Source organism: Aulonocara sp. 'chitande type north' Nkhata Bay, linkage group LG13 (assembly GCF_057382095.1).
Source record: "Aulonocara sp. 'chitande type north' Nkhata Bay isolate Kocher_YH1m ecotype deep benthic linkage group LG13, A_spYH_male_GT1.1, whole genome shotgun sequence".
Classification (NCBI taxonomy): domain Eukaryota; kingdom Metazoa; phylum Chordata; class Actinopteri; order Cichliformes; family Cichlidae; genus Aulonocara; species Aulonocara sp. 'chitande type north' Nkhata Bay.
Window position 1 is genome coordinate 16,669,926 of NC_141356.1, and position 21,501 is coordinate 16,691,426.

Genomic DNA, 21,501 nt, shown 5'->3' on the forward strand with positions numbered 1-21,501 from the left:
CATATCTTTTAATGTCAATGAAATGGAGGACATGATCCCCATCGCCTCACTGGTCTGTGAACAGTGGACCTCATGTTGTGAAATCTACAGATTCCTTCCTGTAAAAGGTTATTTATCTCTTTAGTTAACCTTTAAAAATTGACAAGAACACGTGGTTCAATTCAGTTGGAAAAAACAATGAAAGTCCATTCTAATGTAGTAATTGTGTCTCACCAGCAGAGGGCAGTAGCCGATCATTCTGCGGTATTTTCTCCGTGTTTGGCGCTGACATGGATTTCTGCGCAGCTTGAGAGCAAGAATGTAAACAGTGGGTCAAACAGCTGAAACAGGATGTGCGATATCAGTTTCTCACAGAGCATTTATTGTGTGGATGCCCCACTATTGAGATCCTGTTTCTCTTTATTCTTTATTCCACTATATTCTAGTTGCTTCCGTACACTTTTTGGCACTTAACTACTCCCACAGTTTTCATCCGATTTTCACCGTTCAAACTTTAAAAAATTCTGCTCTTTCTGCTAATGCCGGCTATGACTTTTGGTGTTCATAACTTTTATACTTTTTGAGATATTGAATTTTTTTTTGCAATATTTTTTGCCCATTTCTGCCATATCATCAGTGGCCTCACTGATTTTCCTTGCCGGGCTGACCTGTGTTTTAGCTCAGTGAGATGAGCGTCAGTTCTCAGACTGGGAGGCCCGGGTTCAAATCCCGCTTATGGCAACATTTCTTTCAATCAACAGTTAAACTTTTTTAACTCTTTTCAACACAAATTTAAGCTTTTTCACCCCTTTTCAGCACAATTTTCAGTTTTTTCACCACTTTTCAGCAAAAACCTCTTTTCAGCAGAATTCTGCTCATTGAACTCTTTTCAGCACAAATTCTGCTGATTGAACTCTTTTCAGAAAAAACCTCTTCTCAGCAAAATTCTGCTGATTGAACTCTTTTCAGCAAAATATTCAGAGTTTTCACCTCTTTTCTGCCCAAATTCTGCTTATTCACCACTTCTGAAACATTTTCAGCCTTTCCACCACTTATCAGGACAATTCTCATCAGCTTCTGCTCATTTCAGCACAATTGTCAATCTCTCCACCTCTTCTTTGCGAGAATGACTTTGGCTCAGTGACCTAAATAGCCACCCTTAGACCAGGAGGGCCAGGTTCGAATCCTGCTCAGGGCAACATTTTTTTTTCAACTTTTTCAGCTTTTTTCTGCAGACATCTTCAGCTTTAAGGCATCCACACAGCATTTTCGCAGGAAATGCAAATTTTTCTAGTTTCAGTTGTTAAGCACAGAGATGGGCACGATTAGGAACAAGAGGAGAGTTACGCTCAGTGAGCATGTGGGAAGTGTGTGTATGTTTGGGAAAAATTTAGAGGTACGTTTAAGAAATATATGCTGCAAAATTTGTTTAGCTTTTTAATGTTTTTGTGAGATTTTGCTCCTTTCTTGAATATATTCTTAGACTGTTCTTTTTCCTTTACTTACACAGTTCAGTTTTTAAACCGATTTATGACGTTTGCAGCACTGATGTGGAAACAGTTTTATTTACATTTTGCACATATCTGCATGCATATATGTAGATATGTTATAATATCTTTTTTTTTCTCTGGGTCTTCAAGTTTATTGTAGCAGAGATGATTACGCCTAACCAAAAAGATTCAGAGGCTGTACAAAGTCAGACCTTTTTGATGAAGTAAAATCCCTGCAATGATAAAAAGAAAACCCCAGCAATGACTGGCACTTGGTGACTGTAGGAAGGAGAAACTCGCTTTGAACAGGAAGAAATCAGGCTCAAGGAGGGGCAGCCATCTGCCGGGACCAGATGGGGGTGAGGTGAAAGAAGTACATGTGCTCTAAATCATCCTGAAATCAACACCCATGATAACACTAATGCAGCAGTCGTCTGTTATGATAACAGGAAGTTACTGTTAAAAATTTGGAATTCTGCTTGTTTAAAACTCATTAATATAAACAGATATCTGGCATCAGCAGACCAGAAGCTCTCAGCTCTCTCTCTTTCTCTGGGATGTTTTTTTTAATTACTTATTTATTTATTTATGGACCTCTTCACTCTGAGAGAAAGAAAGAAAAAAGTTGTCAGAGACAGTCATATGCCTGAGTCGTTTTCTCCCGCAGGTGTGGGAGTGTAAAAACTGTGTATGTGTGTTTTCTGCAGACAGTCGGTGCGTACTCCTTTCTGATAACAATCCAATGACCTTTTAAGGGAAAGAGATGCAGCTTTTTGGACTTCGGCTCTGTTTCCGCAGATCTTTGCCAACAGAGAGTCCAAAACCTACACAACCTCTCCAGCTTCACAGACACAGAATTCTGGCGTTTGTTAAAGTCTTCTTGGTATGTAAGTGTGAAGAAATGCTGAACAATAAACACCTGAATCCTGTTACATCAGAGCAGATTTAACTTGCTGTTGCAATAAGAACAGATCGGCCAAGCCTTCAGCCTGAAGTGTGTGCATACTTAAAAAGGCTTCACAGTGTGGTGTGTGCTGCAGAGCATCCATGTCCTGGAAACAAATTACAACCAGGAAGGGAGAGAGAGCTCGGCCTACTTTTTTTTTTTTTTCTGTGTGTACTTTAGGTGTTCAGCCTTGAAAACTATTTCCCTTTCCTCTTTACGTTCCGCAGTTGCATCCTTTGGAAGACTTCAGCACTCATTAATAATAAGGATGATGATAATAGTAGTCCCTGCTTGTCTCATGTGTAGCCATGACATCCTGTTTAAGCTCAGGAGTCTGCTCAAAGTAACAACAGCTAGTTTCTCCACAGTAAGAAAAGTGCAGTTAAACTGGTTATCTCATATTTAGCTGGGGTCAAACCTGAGCGCTGTAATGTGTTTTTATGTTTTTATTCATTCTAATTTATTTAATAGTGTATTCTTTCCATTAATCATAGAGACTCGAGTAGTAACATTAACTTGTTATGAAACTTCAGCTTTTATATTTCAGTCAGTTCCCAAAAAGAGAGTGAAACCAGTTACAGTGAAAATGGAAAAACGAACGCTCCGTGCAGTGAGTCCAGGTTTACTTTTCCCTGCTTGTATAGACAGGCCCTCATTGTCCTCTTTCGTGCCCGTTTGGAAATTGCAGGATTGTAATTCGTTCCAGGTGACAGGAGCCGGAGAAGTGACATTTTTCATGGTTCTCCTTCACACAGCTGTTCTTAGAAAGCTGTTAATTGTTTATCCGTCGTGGGAAGTAAAAGCACCTGGAGCTTCTGCTGGACGCAGGACAGGCTACGCCCACCTACAGTCTGATCCAGGTCTACATGAATCAGAGAGCGACAGCTGAGTCATTCTGACCACGGAGCAGTTTTCCAATTTCTCTTCCAGAGAATTCTTTTTACTAAGAGGAAAAAATGTACTGTTGAAGATCTTCCTGCCTCCCTCTGTCTGTGGGCTGTAGCATTATTTTGAATGCATTCCTACTTAATGTCTTTATAATCATATATTTGAGAAAAAGAAGATGTTTTGTTCATTGCATTTTATTGCACACTGTATTGTATAGACTGAATATTTATGCCTCACTGCATCACTCTGGGAATAACTAAGAGCTTGCAAACAAGAAATGTTCAGCACAAAATTTGACCCTCAAATGAGCTCGAGAGCTGGACTCATTAGTTAAGGACGGCAGTGCATCGAGCCCAGTGAAAAGTGAAAAGAAACACACAGCGCTGATGCATGCAGACTCCGCTGCTGCATAGCATGACCTCAGACTGGAAGCACTGTGCTTGAAAGCATAACCTGCACAGTTTAACTTCAGGGTGTAAAATACGGCTGTTTTCTCAGAACCAGCAGTGCCTCAAAACCGCTCTGGCATCTATGCTATGAAGCAACAGACCGAAACCCAACCTTTCCCTTTTCAGTATGCAACATTTTAACTTAAACTACAATCTTTTCCTAAACCTGTTTAGGTAGCTTCTGGTACATGAGCAAAACTAAACAGCAAGTGAGAACAAAGTGGAAAACATAGAGGTCCAAATGAGACCTATAAGGCTGTATCAAAGCAGATGGAGAAAGTAGCTGCATCCCTTGCACCATGGCACCAACTCCAAGACAAGGTATGTCATAAACATACATGTGGCAGAGGTGCATTTTGCATCAGGGTTTACCATCATTTTAATGCTGTGACAGGAAATATTTTAATAAAAGCAATAGTGCTGAAAGGAAATGTGGTCTTCTGATTGACAACCCTCCAACTCTAAAAGAATCTACCAGTATTTTTTTGGTGCACAGTCTGGTGCCAAAAGCTACCTTGTGTGTAGTGGTAAGATGCAGGAAGCTGAAAACCCTGTGTTAATGTGACACCTCGGGATCAGAACCCACTAGAGATTTCCTTGACTCAGCAACCTACAAACTACTAGACGCTTCTCTAGCTTTGGCATTAACCTTTGAGTGCAAAGATCAAATCGGAGACAAAACTTCCAAAATCCAAAAATAGCTCCAAAACCTGAGGTTAAAGTTAACGTCAGCTTAACGGATTTTGACGTTAAAGTCAAGCAGAAGGAGGTGATGATCAAATCTAAACTGAGGAGTCAGGCAGACCACAGCCTGACTCACCGATGACATCATCAGGATGCTGCCAGGAAGCCGATATGATAAAGCGCAGATGAGGTTCTGGGAAACTGATGGCAGCAGCGATTTTTCTCTCACACACAGGCACCCATGAGCTGATCTGTACGCCAGGCGTCCCAGGAGCTCTCGCTTCCTCATCTGTCTCTGAAATCAGTGTAGCACCTTTTGCTTATCATCACACACCTTTTACTCACACAGGCAAATACAGCCACATGTTTTTAAGCCTGTGCTGGCGACAGAAAGCTTCTGGCATCAACAGGCGTCTGGAGATAAAAAAATTTTAAAAAAAGAAGCAGAAGAAGAAAAGGTTATTAAATGTCTAATTGAATCCTCGAATGTTTCTGTGCCCTGCAGCACTCAGACTACAAGATCAGTCCAGCTGCTCTTTTATTAAAAAAGAAGAAAAAATGAAAATGGAGGAAGAAGAAAGGAAGGGAAATTTTCATGCCTGACTTAGTGCCTTTTGTGGAACAAAAACAGTGCTGTGAAATCATATTAGCAGTGCAGATAGTCGTGCATATTTCCATATGTGTATGTTTCATAATTTTTAAATAAAAAACAAACAAACTGAGTCTCATTTGAGTTTTTTCCTAGCTGGAAACAGTGAGAGGAGGGAAGCCGCTCACTGAAGGATGGTGGCCGTGGAGGGAGTGAGTCACTGCTCTGATCCACATCTCTTCACTTTCCAGCTAAATTCACTAAAAAGCAGGAAATAAGTTTGTTGATGTTTAAACGCCACCATACCAGCCAAGAAATACTCTATTTAGGATGTGTGCCTTTGAGGATTCTCCAAACTATTGTGAATGGATTTTTATCTGAAATGCAAAATCTCATTAAATCTTAACAGCACTGGGAATCTGGAAGGGTAGGGATGTGATGTTATGGTTACAATTATAAAAAAATAAGGCTCCTTCAAAAGTGCAACCCGCTGAGAAGTTTGCCGACCGCAGTGCCGGCATCTTAACTTCACCATGAAGCTCTTTCTGCACAGCAGTGCACAAAGAGCAAGGAAAGGCAATTTACTGCTGCACAGAGCTGAAGTGCTCTGAAAGTAGAGGGAGTTCTGATTGAGCTCCCTCTGAAACTCAAAGCTTTACCAAGCCTGTGTTTCTGGGGGAGGAAGTTGTGCTCTAATTCTCTGCATCCTTTAGGGAGAAGAGGAATAATGAGGGAGAGGGAATAAAAACGGAGGCAAATTGAGCGCAGAGGGGAAATGATGGAGTTTGGGAGATGTGGCAGGAGAGAGATGGGCAAAGACAGAGGAAGGAGGGGAAAAGCAATGTGTTAATAAAAACGAGGGTGTGACTGCAGAGGCCCTGGAGAGCTGTGGCAGAGGATTTCATCATCAGAAAATCAAAATGCAAAGATTGCAGTTGGAAGTGTCGCTCCAGCAACGTGAGATTTTGACACGATTCTCTGTGTCTTTGTCCTTTTTCTAAACACGCCATAAGATTGGTGTCATTGTGCATAAATAAAGGCTGTGATTAACTGCCTGGTCTCTCATGTCCTTGGTCATCTCCAGGGACAAATCACGCGTGAGGATGTGTGGCCTCTAATGGGCCACCTCTTCTTCTCTTAGCTTGAAAATAACTGGATTATTAAACAGATTCGTTAAAAACAAATAAACAAGCATGGGAACAAACATTTATAAATTTTAGAGGAAGAAATTCTGATTTGTTTTTTCTTCAAGGTTGAATGAGCATTTCTGAGAATTACAAGTATCCCTTCTGATGGATAAGATAAGGTGTTAAAGCTCAGAGTCGGGTCAGATTAGTACTGAGTCCTGTCATGGTTTTAAACTTTTATGTTTAGGTTCACTTACTTCCTGTTTTATTTTGTCTTTTACTTCCTTCTTTTATTGGTTTCCCCTTCTTTGAAAATGTCTCATCACAAGGGCATTACTTCAGCCCCACTGGTGATGTTTCTGTGCCAGTGATTCAGCACAGCATATTTACTCCTCTGCAAAATTAGCATCAGCTTTAAAGACCGCTATGGCAACGCAGATGCTGATCTATAACTCACCAAACCTCCAGGTGGCTGGTCCTCTCCCAGGGGTTCCCCAGGGCTCCTGGATGACCCAGGGCACTTATCATGGGCAACATATGGAGGTAAGTTTTAGTTATATCTTGGTGTAATTGAATGTAATTGTGAAATGCTTTACTTCAGTTGCCATTGCAAGCTGCACATTTGGTTAAAGGTATCCTGCAGGAGTGGAGACATTCCATTTGTGGGCAAATGGTCATTTCCAGAACAGGAGTGCTTTCATTCTAACCAGCTGTGTTCACATATTTTATCCAAGAACATTGATCTAACACTCAAGGACCTACAGTACCTTCACCTTTTTTTCTCCTTTGTGTGTTAAATTGTGTGGGAGAGACAGAGAGACCTTAAAGCTTAAAAAAAAAATACTTGGATGTCTCCCTGAATTTGAGTCCGGTCCTCACGAAATTATTACGAGTCCATACACTTTAATCTGAACACTTATGGATTACTTCAGTCAAAACTCAAACTCAATCAAAAATTAATTGCCCACATTTGGCAATTGCATCTACAGAACTGCAGATGTGCAGCAGGCCACATAATGTGATAGCAGGCCATAAGTACACCAATGAACACCCAACATACCCACCGTGAGCGCGGTGGGTATGTTGGGTGTTTCATATTTTGATGTGCAGATAACTGCAGCAGTATTCTTGTACTTGTGCTCCCCACTGAAAGAAGCAGCGATGCCTTAAAGTTGATCATGAGTAAAAGCTTTTTGTTTGTTTGGGAGGATTAGTAAAATCTGTGCCGGGTGCTGAGCCTTTTGAACATTTAAGCAGCAGCACATTAACATTTATTTCTTTTCACATCTAAAATCTAAGCTTTTGCAAACAGCTGCATAATATTAATCTTTATGTTCAAGTGATATAAAATGCATATTTGAATATGCATGAACCATCAGAACATGAATAAATATGCTGAACCTCCTGGATATGATTTTGGAGTAAAGCTGAAAAAACTTCTCCTAATGCTGGATTTTAAAGTTTTCTTATCACTGCATCTTTAATTTCCTGTCTGAAACTCTCATTATACTTGATGATTATACACACTTCATTGAGAAAATGCCCTAAATCTGATCCCGTTTCATGTCTGCACACATCATTCCACCTTGTTTTTCCCTTCTGACGTCTTATCACTCCGTTTCTCAATTTTCTTCTAAATCATAAATTTCCTCGTTGAGTTTTGGTTTATTTTCACTTGTTTCTTCTTTCTTCCTCCCTTGGACCAAGTGGACTATCACTTTCTCAGCAAGCAGTTCCATTAGTGTTACTGCAAATGGTCTCCTCAGTGTGTAAAACCAAGCAAAAAGTACAGTACGGAGTATCTTCAGCTTCATATGGAAGTCTGTTTGATCCCTGTCAATAAAAGCTGATGTAGCTTTCTGGCAGCGCAGTATCTGAAGTGTATTCTCCTCTTTCTCCCTCATCCAAATCTCTGGATCTTGGATGATCATATTTTAGTGTTTGATTTCAGTTTTACACGCTGCAGGCTGGTCTGCTGGCTGCTTCTAAAACCTCTTCCAGCAGAGGAAATTTATGCTGAATTTCACAGCTAAGTTCAGCCTTTTCTGATCTGTATCAGGTATGAAAATGTAATCTGTCCTCTGTGATTGCTCTCTCCTGCAGATTTAAAAGAGGCAAAGAGTCCTCACCGCCCTTGTTCTAACCACCATGACGAATAATCAAATCCAGCCCACTTGGTGGCTTTTCAGGGTGTGAGAATGACAAGAGATTTGACTTAATTTGGTGGGTTTTTGCTGTATTTTGTATCAGGAAGCACAGGTACTGTAATACGTCAACAAGGGATGGTTAGGCCGAGGCACCATGACGCACAGAAGGTGGACAAATTTAATCTCAGCCAGCACAGAGGCCTCTGTCATCAGGATGGAGTGCAGCAAAGAGCCCAGATGTTTGATTAGCTCTTGGGTTGCAGGGCCAATCACAGATGAGGGTTCGCAAATCAGATAAAAGATAAAACTGATAAAACCACACTGGCTAATTCTGGGCATGATGGGAAATTCTTCAAAGAGGCTATTAACTCTTCATTTTTCATCTTACAGATGTGGAGGTGCCTGAATTTGAGGATGTTTTATAGCTTGGTATGTTTAAAAAAAGGAGCATTAGGGCCATGGCTACACTTACAGTTGTCATTAACAGGCTGTATACACAATTATTCTGTGGGACCTCATCAAAGAAACGCAGTGTTGTTTTCTCGAAAAAGTCTTAGATTAAAGTGGGTGTTTGTGTAAATTTTGTGTCAGTCTGTTTCTTAAGTATTGAATCGAATTATTGGGGATGGGTTACCCAGAAGCTTGCCTTTTGCTCAAAGCAATTGTGTGAATAAGTGAAGTCGACAACCTACTAAGTGCATGTTTGGAGCATTTGAGGCTCTGTAAGATGACAGTGTGAACAAACGTGTAACAGAGTAGAGAGGAAGCACTCAGAGAGCGGGTTAGCCAAAATAATGATCCATGTCCATGATGGCAGCTTTGATAGGTACACCAGTTCAACTCTTCATTAACACGATTATGTAATTAGCCAATCACATGGCTCACATGGCAACTCCATGGACATGATTAGGATGAGCTGCTGGAGTTCAAACTGGGGATGAAAAAGTGGAAAAACAGTGATTTAGGTGACTTTGAATGGGGCGTGGTTGTTGGTGCTGTATTTCAGAAACTGCTGATCTTCTTGGATTCATCCCACACAACCATCTCTGGTCTGAGGAAGAGGAAACATCCAGTGAGCAGCAGTTCACTGGGTGAAAATGTCTTGTTGATGTGTGAAGGCAACAGTAAATCATTTCTAACTGGTTTCTCAGTTCACTGCACTCATATGTACTTTATCCCTGCTTCCTTCTCGTGTATGACCACCATCAATTAACCACCATGATTTAAATGTTGGTCTTCCTGTGTGTGTCCTGTCCTTCCTCCTGTGGTGATTGTCACACAACCAGTCCCCACAGAAAGACCAGCAGAGGGCGACTCCTCTGGATGGAAGACTTGCAGCTTCTTGCTTTTTCCTCTGTGAGCTCAGCAAACACAAATTTTTCAGAAAAACTAAAAGTTTTCTGTACTCTGATCAATAAAACATGATGCTGATTTTGGAAATTATGGTAATTATTATCATCATGTGCCTTTTTTACAGCTCCTATGGACAGAAACGCAAGCAGCAGCAGTTCACATCAATAACTGAAGTTGAAATTCCTTAAACTGAGAGGAATTTTTATTTGGCTTCATTCATTTAGTCACAATAATGAAAAATACTGTGGTTTTCTGTGTTTATTGGGGAACACAGAGTCTCTGCAGGCCTGCTGGGCTGCACAGTTTGACGCAGTGTTTGCTTTATCCTGCATAATGAGAAAAGCCATCTGGTAAGAATGAGAATACAAAATCTTTAAAGAAAAAAATCAGCTTCCAGACCCTCGTTGCTTATCAGCCATGAGTGTTTGATTGTAGGGTTTATTTGACAAAACATCTCTATAGTAGCTTTGTTCTGACTCATAACATCTGTTTCTATTTGGTCCGGGAGAGCAGATGTGAAATGAGAGCCCCCAGTGACCCAGAGTCAGCAACCATCTGGTTTAAATTACCTTCACTTCACTTTACACCAGTTAAATAGTTACGTTTGTAGCATTTCATGCCTCAGTTACTGTAATTACATGAGATTTAAATTTAAGATTTGCAGATTTTTTTAGCTGCATCTTACTGCAGATTATGATTGATGATTAAAAAAAGAGAGAGAATCATAACAGGACATTCTGATCTTGAATGTAAGATTTAAAACAAGTCATCGAACTTCTGAATTTGGCCTTAGACTTGACCTAAAGTCACACAAAAACAGGACTTTAAACCATTACACTGCTAATGATACAAGCAAGCTGTGCCTATGATCACATACTTTCAAGCCGCTGTCCGGCCAAGGGCTCCTAACATGATTTAATGCAGCAGAAAAGCCGTAAAATGCAATAACAAAGCAAGCCAGGAATGGCGGCTGCACCTCGGCTCATCTGTTAATGGACGATGAAGAGGTGGCAATATGAGACATTTTACCAGCTGAGATCCTTTAAATGTCTGCAGACCACAGCTGAGCTAAGTTTTCCAGAAGAGAGAGACGTAGAAATATCACCTCTGCTTGGTTACCCTGAACTCCAAAAGCCTAGCCCTGGATCAGTCAGTGTTATTACACCTGCAAGCAATGAAGCGGGCCAGCAAGCTCTGCGACACGCTGGAGATCAACTAAAGGAGAATATGAGGCTTCCAGCTTTCTTTCCCTCTTTAACCTCTTCTTTTTTTCTGTCTCAAGCAGCTACTTTTTTCCCGCTCGTTTCATTCTTCTGCTTTTTTGTATTTTATTTTAAACCTCATCAAAGGAGATTTTATAAGCATTAATTCACTGTTTCTAACACGAGTCTTGCTCCCTCCAGGGCAGTTTGACTGAGGACGCCACACTCGGTGCTGTCCAACCTATTCTTCATTCCCTTAAAACTTTTTTTCCACAATCATATAAACACAGAAGCAACATTTTCCATCTCTCCCTACATTCTTTTTCCTTCCAGTCTTTTTTCTCTCTGAATTCTTTGCCTGTTTTCTGTGTAGGCACCTTTCCCAAGAGTATTAACTCCTCCACTCCTCTCTCCAGCTTTCAGTATATTTGGACAGCCAGCGAGGAGAAACTCCTGATAATAAACTCCAGAGCCGATCAATTATTCTCTCAGAGTACGAGGAGCTGGACGGAGAGAGCTTTTAGTTCAGCTACGTTTGAGATTTTGCAGATTGTGCACAACAGAGCAGCATTTCATGAGCTGCATTAGCAAGTCAGCCAGGTGCTGCAACTATAAAGAACAAACTGCTGACTGATGATTATTTCAAACTGGCATTCACGCTTTGCTTTAAAGGCTGAGGCTGTCTGTAAATTACATATTCAAAATATTATGTGTTATGTTGTGTTATGTAGTCAGTGCCAGGATTGATCATTTGTTCACCACAAACACAAATTAACTCAGAATTGATTCCGTTTACTGAGTTCTCAAGCACGTGATCTCAAAGCACAAAAAACCTTTGTATGGACAACAATATCATTGTGCCACAACTGATTAAAGCTGACCGAGACCGACCTTTAGACATGCTAGAGTGTTGCAGATTTGTATCTGATCTGACAGAGGTAATGAGGGTGTGTGGTCCAACCTGATTCAACAGGAAAATTCCCACCTCTATACAGAGGATATCCAGATATTTCCTTGGCCAGCTTTTAATCCCACTATGTCTCCAGCTGAACATGTCTGAATGTGTGCAGGCTGCACTTCTCCAGGAATGGAGAGCAATTCCTGAAAACCAGATCTGGACACTTGTGCAGTCCACGAGCAGTCTGTGACTGCTTGCACTGAGTCACGGTCTGTCCGGAGGCCATACCTTATATTAAACATCCTGTACATGCATGTGTTACAGCAGTGAAATCTATTTAAAACATATTTAACTAGTTTACATTGATAACAGTAGGTTTGCTCCTTTCAGTTTAGTTATGTTTAGTTTTTATTAGTTTCAGTGTTCATCTTAATATTTGTTTTATGATAATATGGAGGTAATCATGGCAACAGACTTGTGGTCATGGAGAACAAACCATAGTTAGTTTATTTCACATAGTTGTTGTTTAAATCTAGTTTTACTCATTATTATTTCAGGTAACTAGAACAGGTTTTCTCTCTGGTCATAGTTTAGTTTTACCAAATTAAAATAAACTTGGTGGTGAAAAACTGGATCTGAAAGAAGTGAAAATGAGTGTGTTTACAGAAATAATCGCATCAATTTCTGAGTTATTTTTCTTTTCTTTGTGTTTTAAGCTAGTGAACTGAGTATTGTTTTAGTCTGGACTCTTGGTCAGATTAAACAATAATATTATACCTTTTTTAATTTATGATACACATTTTGAGAAAATAAATGCCACACAGTAGAATCAATTGCAGCCCTGATCCAATAACAAAATAGAAAAACTAAAATGAATCAACTCCCATATGAGACTACAGTAATCAGCAGTTTCATCCTGCCTTGTCAGCAATCTGTCTTTCTCCCAGATTATACTGTTACAGCAATAATAAATGAAGGTATTGTGTAACTTTTAAAAAGCTGCTCCACAGCCTCGTGAAATGTTTGGACATCACTGCCTGCAGATCACCTAACAGTATTAAGAAAACAGAATAAAACAGAAGCATATTAATTTAAAACAAAAACTGTGGGAGGAATTTCTCACAGCGAACTTCTGAACTGAAGCAGCTCTTCCTCATAAAACAGGCCGTCAGGTTTCACAGCTGTTGCAAAAGGAGGGGAGAGGGAATTTTCTCAACTCGGCTAATTTCACTGTGACCAACTGTTGCAAGGACACTGACAGTTTTGCACTTGTGTTTGGGAACATTGATGATTTCTACAAAAATCTAAAGCTTTGAAGAGAAAACGTTATAAACAAGGCCATCTGTGTTCCTTCTGCATCTAATAAAAATGGGAATTGCAACAAAAGTTGATATATTTAATAGTTTGACAAAGTGAACTGAATTCAAAGACAAGTGGCGCTTATACATCTGCAGTATGCTCAGATTAAGGGACCATCATCACAGTGAAACCCAGAGTCAGTTAAACTTCAGAGATATCAATCTGTCCAGTGGGCTGCTAGTTTGCATACTTCTGACCAGACTGTGTGACAGTGGGTCTGAGGATTTGCCATACTGGTCATGCTGGATGATGTTGCAAGCATCATAACATCTGCCTTGGTGTCTCTTTCAGTCTGTAACATGTGCTCAGTGTGGACCTGTCATCATCCGTGAGGAGAATGTGTTACCGGTGGCAAACCTGTCACTTTTCTGCTGTGATGTCTCTCCTTAGTCGGCCTTGTTGGATCATTTAATTCGTGGCTGGACCAGAGAAATTCTAGCCAGCTGGTTGTCATCGGGGCTGATTTTGGTCCAGTGTATTTAAAGAGCTGACCTGGTTTCTCTTCATGCATGCTGTGACTTCTATCAGCCACAAAACTGTCGCAGCCTCTTTTCAGTCTGTACCCTTTCATGTCCGGACTTTCATCCTTTTCCTTCTTCTTGCAATCTTATTTCTCTCTTTTTGTTAAAAAAAAAATCCTTATCTATAAATTTTATCTTTGGTTTGCATTCTTCTAAATGGAATTTCATGACCACTGTGTTACACCTTTCCCCACCATTGTTTGTTCGTATGTTATTCCTGTCTTACACCCAATCTTCCTTCACCACCTCCCTCTGATTTCTGTGTTTAGTCCTCAGTAAGGGCTCTTCATGTCCTCTGTGCCTTCTCTCCCAGTCATCATAGCAAATTTGTTCTTATCCTTCTGTCTACCCATTCTCCCATCTGGGAAAAACCAAGAGGGTGGTCAGCGAGCATGCTTCGACTCCTCCTATTCATCTACCAGAAAGAGTCAAAACTTCTGCAAGAACAAAGTCTCCCAAAACAAAGGATTTCTTCCTTGTTATTTGTTGTTTTCTTAATGAATGTGAAAACCTGTTTCATTTCATGCTTTCTGTTGTTATTCCATGAGCCAGAGCTTTAACATGAAAGTTCTGTGTCTTGAAATACTACTTAGAACAAATACTGTGAAGACAGGAATTGCTCGTGTCTTTCACTTCCTCTTACTTCTTTGCAGTATTTTCTGACAAACCAGCCTGAGGGAGGAAAGAAGAAACGTTAAACCAGGAATATAATGAGCTTGATTCAGCAAGAGAGATGAGAATTCACAGCCACCTGCTCAGTGCTTGACATAAAACAATTTAAACATCTGATTCTCGTGCTTTTCAAGCACCTCTGCTGCTGTGAGTTACTCTCTCAGGGTCTTCAGCTAAAACTCTTCATCAGAGTTTGACCTCTTCATCCCTGCAAACCCTTACTCTGCACTGCCAGAGATACTGGGTAAACTGAGATTGGAGAATAATTACGGAAACGCTGCTGCTTACAGCATGAAAGGCTCTTTCATGCTCTGCAAACTGTTTACGTTGAGGAAATGCAAGATAAGTGGCCTTGTGACTGGAAGCAGGCCAGTTCAAATCACCAGAATATCTGGGTGGTGGAAGTGAGGCCGGTAACGCTTCCTCTTCCTTCAGAGCCACACATGATCAGGATGCTCTCCCCCCTCCTAAAACAGTTACAATCAAAAGCCCTCGAGAGTTGGTATGTGAATGCATGTGACCCTCCGTCCTCTTGCAACAGAGAGAGCGTGTTCTCAGTCTTTTTTCTCAGTCAGTAGCTTAAGACAAAAAACCCCATTAACAAGCACTGAAAGCTCTATAGTGTCAGCCTGCAGGTCTTCATTTTTTATGGATGCCTTAGATTACCCTCTAACAGCTTGTTTTAATGCACAACATTTGGAAACAGTGATTAGGCTGGTACTTATATAAGGCTTTTATACTCTAACTGAGCACTTTTTACCACAAGCCTCATTCATTCAGTCACACGCACACATTCACACAAGCCCTTTTTTCTAAACCTCAATGGCTTGGCTAACATTCACATACACACTCACACTCCGATGGGGTAACTTGGGGTTCGGTATTTTCCCAGAGGAACTGCTGAGGCTTCAGTAGCTAGATGAGCAGCTCTACCTCTGATCCCCAAATTTATCATATTTGTCTGCCCAAAAAATGTGATTACATGTTCTGCTGTAAAAAAGCTTGACCTGCGTTACCACACCAAGTTAATTAATCGGACGAAGACCTACAAACTCTTCTCGCTGCAAAAATGTGACTTAGATGAGGGAAAATCGATTTGAAGTCATACAGAAATGAAAACAGCTAGTTATGGCACATCAGTCAGGTTTAGAAACACTTACATCAAGCATTTGTCTTCTTTAGAAGTTGCCAAAGACCTAATATTTGTGCCCACATCTCTTCAACATTTTTCCCTATTCATTTCCTATTCACTGTAATATATGCTAATTTTGGGTAGTGGAAATCAAGAAAGTAAACAGTTGACTCCTGATGGTTCAGTCAGCCTAGAGTAAAAATAGGAGGGACTGACACCTTCAACATCTTGGCGTCCACTTTTGATCGTACGTGTCTCCTGATGCGAGGCAACAGTCACAATCCTACTCAGAGTGACTACAATCACTCTCAAGAAGAGTTTCAGACTGGACTCTGAATGTCAGAGGTTAACCCTCATGTTGTGTTCATTTTGTGTTTCCAGTCAAAAATGACGGTTCTATTAAGACTCATCATAAAAACTAGATTTGTTGTGATTTTTTTTTTATTTAAAAAAACGATTTTTAATTAACTTTCAATACAAAATAGCAACTAAACATGAGGTAGTAAAAATATTTTTATAGTAAGTATATTTCAATGTCATGGCATATACTCATGATTTAGGTGTCTTACCATGACAGCTGGAGCTTATCCCAGCTGTCATGGAGTCATAGGAGGGATACAACCTGGACTGGTCACCAAGGTAACCAAGGTTTTAGTGCTTAAAGCTAACCAAACAATGAATTTAAAAATAATAATCATCATCATCATCATCATCATCATCATCATCAATTGAAAACAAATGTAGCTGAGAAGAAAACACAAACAGGAGAAGAGTTATATTCTCCTAGCTGACAGTCTTACACCTTCCTTCCTGCCTTCTTTTATGCTTACTTTGTCTTTGGAGCATGCAGGACAGTTCATGCTCTGCAGCAACTGGTGTGTCCAGGCAACGACGTCAAAGGACAGCTTGTGCATTTCCAAGAGATGCCAGTCGCTCTGACAAAACAATAGCACTTGATGTCCTGGGAATGAAAAGAGGGTTAAACATCTCTACTAAATGTTGTGCCAATGTTACGCCCCAGCCTAGAGGAAACCTGGATATAACATATAAAGTGACTCCCCTGCTTTTCCCCCCTGCCAAGGAGGGACCACAGCCACAGCGGAGGTTCAGTCCAAACAGAAATACTTTATTTATCCACATCATGATGGGCAATCGCTCAAAAACAAATATAGATTCCTAGAAACAATATTATTCCATGATTGTTTTAAACAATTTTAAAACTATTTTGTTTTCTCCAAACCTTAATAAACAATCCTGAAGTATAGCATATAAGCTGTTTACGTAATGGCCTAAAATTTGCAAAGAGGCTCACCCTGCTTGCATATATAAAGAGTTTTTATATTTGTTCTTTAGTAGATATCAACTCACATCCTGCCATTTCTGTGATATGCAGAATACTGAAAGGTCTGCTACGTCTCCTACCAGGAGAAAGCCCCAGGATAGACCCAGGACACACTGGAGAGATTATGTCCCTCAGCTGGTTTGGGAACACCACACAGATGAGCAGCAGGTATTGTCTCTGTTTAAACTGCAACCAGGACCTGAATAAACAGGAGAAAGTGGATGGATGGACTTCAATTACACTTTATATTCACAGGTTTTTTTACAGCATTACTGACAAAAGCAATGTTTTTAATAAGCTTTCTTCCTTGAATATGCCGTCATGCTGCCAGCAGACCTGTCTATGTGTGTGACTGGTCATAAGAGAACAAATGCCAACTGCCACAAAGAAATCAATATAATGTGAAAACTGACCAGAAAGGGAGAAAAACATCAAAAGTGATGGCATGGAGTTGTGATATCTCAGTCTGGAGCAAAGAGACCAACAGAGAAACAAGCTTTTGAAACTGATCACATTAAAAAGTACAAGTGAAATTGCAAGTATTGAATCAGCTCACCTGGGCCTTGAAAGAAGGAAATTCAATAAAAGACCCCGAAGAGAAACAATGGCTGTATTGATTTCAGCATATTAAACAAGCTCTGAGGTGTTGATTAATTACTTCTGCCAGTGAACCCCTTAATGACTTCATCCAGTCGCCATGCTGCTAATTAACAAGTGATTAAAAAGGCAGGCAGAAATGTCTAATCTAGGCCGGTGGTAGAGCTCACAAGGAAGTCATTCTGCACTCAGTCCGCCTGAGCGGGCTCCCCCCCCAAAAAAAGCCCCAAGACAGTTGTCCAGGGACTAATTTAGCCGCCTTTGTTCAGGTTGTGTGAATGGAAGTGAAGGGCTCTCTTGGGGAGAGTAACTAGAGAGTGACTTGTCTGCTCCACTGTCACTGTTCATTCAGTGAGCTGATACTGGCATGGCACTTGTTCGCTAATGATCTCGCAGCAGTGGGCTGATTCACAGCCCACTTTCTGGGTTGCTCCCTTTTCTGTCCCTTTCTTCTTCTGCAGCAGTGGAGGTTAACAGAACATGGGTGCTGCTGTGCTTTCATACATCTATATTTGAGCCACTTCTCTCACCAGTCTCATGCCCCTAAGTGATTCACAGAGGAAAGTAAATGGCTTTCATTTCTTAACAGCAGAAACATGATTAGAAGGGCTGAATTTTTCAGTCTGAAATGCTCCAGATTTACTGCTTAATAAAAGAACATCCTTAAGCTAAAAGAAACAGTTGCATTAATCTGTTTGAGCCCCTGTATGTTGCTTTATGCCTGTACTTTGCACCCCAATAAACAAATGCATGGCAATCATGTGCTTTAAGCTGTTTTTGCCGACTCAGAATGGATTTTTCTCAGTTCTGCTTTTGAATACAAATGAGGGCATTGAACTCCTCAGTGCAGGTCACCGAAATAATTCAGAGCTGCTGCCCTCAGCAGATGATGGGATTTCAAAATATGACAGCTTGAGTAAACATTTATTTTGTAGCCATTGTGCAGCATTGCCATCCACTGTGTCGCCCCGCTCCGTGGAGCTCTCACAGTCAGAATAAAATGGCAATGTGATGTATTGGCTTTCGCTATCAGCAGCGAGCATGTAATGAGCACCATGTTTCTCCAGAGGAGAAGTGATTCTTCAAACTAGAGATCATTGTGCAGTCTGTGCACAGTCCAGGCTCTTCCTGGTTCAGTGTGGGTTTCACACAGATCTGATAAGTGCTCAGATGAGTGTAAATGGGTAATTTGCTGTCGCGGGAACCTCATTGCTCAGCAAAAACAGATTAATTTAATTCTAATTTGAGAGCGTTAGCAGAGCAAGGTGCTTTGACTGAACTACTGTGACACTGTGACAAAGATGTGATTGAGTTTAATGTGTCCATAAATGAATAGATGTGCTGTCTCAGAAGCAGTAATGTGAACATTAAAATGCTATCCACCCTCTGCGCTACTCTTACACTGTTAAACATAATCAACTTGAGACTTTATATTCATCCCAGGGGTTACTCACTGATGAAGTATTTTGTAACAACTTGCATTTTAATACGCTTTGTTGCCTTCAGCTCTCATTTTGGCAGCCCACAGACAGCAGACTGAATTGGCATAACTTCATGATTTACGTTTCCCTTGTGGCTGCATTTTGCTCTCTGATTTCTGTTTCGATGTCAAACGGTACCTTTAAAAAAAATGTTTTTCTTACAGAACATGCTGTGCTGCTTAAATTCATATCCTAAAGCTAAATGTTTGGGGGTGTGAAACAGGTTCTTGGACATTTGACCAGTAGCCTCCAATAGAAAGAAAGGTTCAATTAACTAAACCACAGGTGTCGAACTCCAGGCCTCGAGGGCCGGCGTCCTACAGGTTTTAGATGTTTCCTTGATCCAACACAGCTGATTCAAATGGTTAAATTACCTCCTCAACATGCCATGAAGTTCTCCAGAGGCCTGGTAATGAACTAAACATTTGATTCAGGTGTGTTTACCCAGGGTGAGATGACATTGGAGTGAATCTACTGCAGGAAAGATTGTAGCTCTGTGTTAACACACACTTGATCTACACCAACAAACTACTAAAACCTCTGCCATTATAGAGGTGGTCATGCTTTCTGATGAACAACAAACCAAGTGAATTTGATTAGCAGCACCTGGCTGGTACTTACCGTCCTAATTCTTATGGAAGCAGAAAGGGTGTACGTAGTTTTTCAAAGTGTAGCTTTTACCTAGAAATTATTGTCTCAGTGAATGAATTAACTTGTCTCCTAAACATCAGAAAGAGTAAAATAAGGACATCAGTATATCCTGGAGTCAAATATAACATTGTATTTTGTCCAGTTAATAGTTAAACACCTCCCATAATTCTGTTATGAGATTTAACCCAGTTGTGGCTTTTGATAGCTGCAGTCCAAAAGGGGAAACTGCCACACCCTTCTTCCAGCTGCGTCTGAAAACAGAGGCTTCCTGTAACTGAGCACCAGATACAGATCAGACACTCTGCCATGAGTCAGGATGGCACAGTTTCTATCAGATTTCTATCTAGCATTGCAAGCACATCACACACATCTCCACAGGGAGAGACCAGATCGTGGAAAGAGGAAAACATGGTGGTTCAGGTTGCCTTGGCAAACTTACACACAGTTATATTTGTATTTGCTTTTTCCAGATTTCCTTGACTGATGAAAGATATGGGATGCATTCCCAACTCATCACAATTCCAAATTACATAGAGGCATCGTGTCCAGGTATCAGTGGCTGACAACCCCTGACTTTAAAACAGTATGAGTTTAGAAAACAAGCCTGAGGTTTTTATATATTGCTGTTATTGCCAGAAACAAATCTCATGTAAAGAAAAGGCTTAACAAATTCTGAAAGGAGCTACACTAGGATTTTCTGAGAAATACAGCTAAAAAGGGATGATATTCAGTTATCCAGTAGAAATCAGTAATCTTAAAGCCCAGCCATCATGCTAGATTTAAACTCTTAAAACAACCTTTTTTGCTCAGTTTAATCCGAGGTGTGACATACGGATCCAAGATGTCTTTAAAAAATAGTGAAATTTCAACATGAATGACTTCTCTAAAGCCACCATATCATCCATACTTTTTCACTTTAGTGTCAGATTGTGTTTGACTAGACAACATGAAAAAGATAAAAGAATAACAGTGTGTTTCCTTGCATTCAAAGTGGAATAATTTCACTTTTTTGGCTCATGATGAATGTTTGATACACGGGACAGCAAAGCACAAGTGCGGATCTGTATAACATATTCTGTATATAAAAGGTAAAAAATAGCCACCCTGGTTTGTGGTACCCTGATTTGAAGCCTAAAGTGCAATATTTTAGCCATCCCTGTCATGGTGTTTAGAATACGGACATGTCGAGCAAACCAGACACTGCACGCTGTAAAACATATCCAGCTCGATAGGCTCTTTATGGATGACTGCAATCTACAGAAGGAACACCATGCTGTAAGACTAAGACTACAAATGACCAGTTGAAACCATAAACTCACAGAGAAAGTCTTTGCCGAGGTGAGAAATTGTGTAAAATTGCATCATTTTTGAGATTTCTACAATCCGACTTCTTTTTGCACCAGAGCAGTCGCCCCCTGCTGGCTTCTGAAGAATGTTTAACCAGACACCAGTTCACTTCTCCAAAATTAAAGAACACCACACACCTTTCGTACTTTCACTTTATGACATAAAATCTGGTTTATTTCCTTTACCATACTGGTTAGAGAACTAACTCCTTTATGGCCTTTTTAACATCTACAGACTCTTAATGCTGTTTATCAGCCAATCATCTCTAAGAAGCTGTGCATCACTGTGAAATAAATAGATGCCTGTAAGCCCCCCAACCCTGAATGGCGCCGTTAAAACATTCACACACTACTAAAACTCAAAGGCTCGAGCTTCTGTTTTCTTCTTCCTCCACGAAGCTGTCAACAGTGACACTTTTGGCGATCTGTGCTCCACTGAAGTGGTTCAGACTCACTTGGCTTAGTATCTAAAGGACTCTGCTTTGTTAACAGGTCTTTTCAAGTGGTCTAACACAGAAAGTCAGAGACTCTGCTCTCAGAGAGCCAACTTACACCCTGGAGGACGTGTTTTTGTTGGCTCTCCACAGAGGGGGAACAGAGCGAGTAGGTGGACGGGTGATGGAGAAATAGAAAGAGAAGTTAGGTGTG

At 40.6% G+C, this 21,501-nt stretch overlaps 1 long non-coding RNA gene across 1 annotated transcript; it reads right to left on the reverse strand.

Moving 5' to 3' along the window:
• Positions 1-13,172: 13,172 nt before the first annotated feature.
• On the reverse strand, positions 13,173-17,516 carry LOC147315901 (uncharacterized). Its single transcript, XR_015124325.1, has 5 exons — positions 17,335-17,516; positions 17,192-17,244; positions 16,805-16,977; positions 16,267-16,397; positions 13,173-14,304 (listed from the first exon to the last, which is right to left on the reverse strand). It is a non-coding gene; the product is annotated as an uncharacterized LOC147315901 (long non-coding RNA).
• Positions 17,517-21,501: the final 3,985 nt, after the last annotated feature.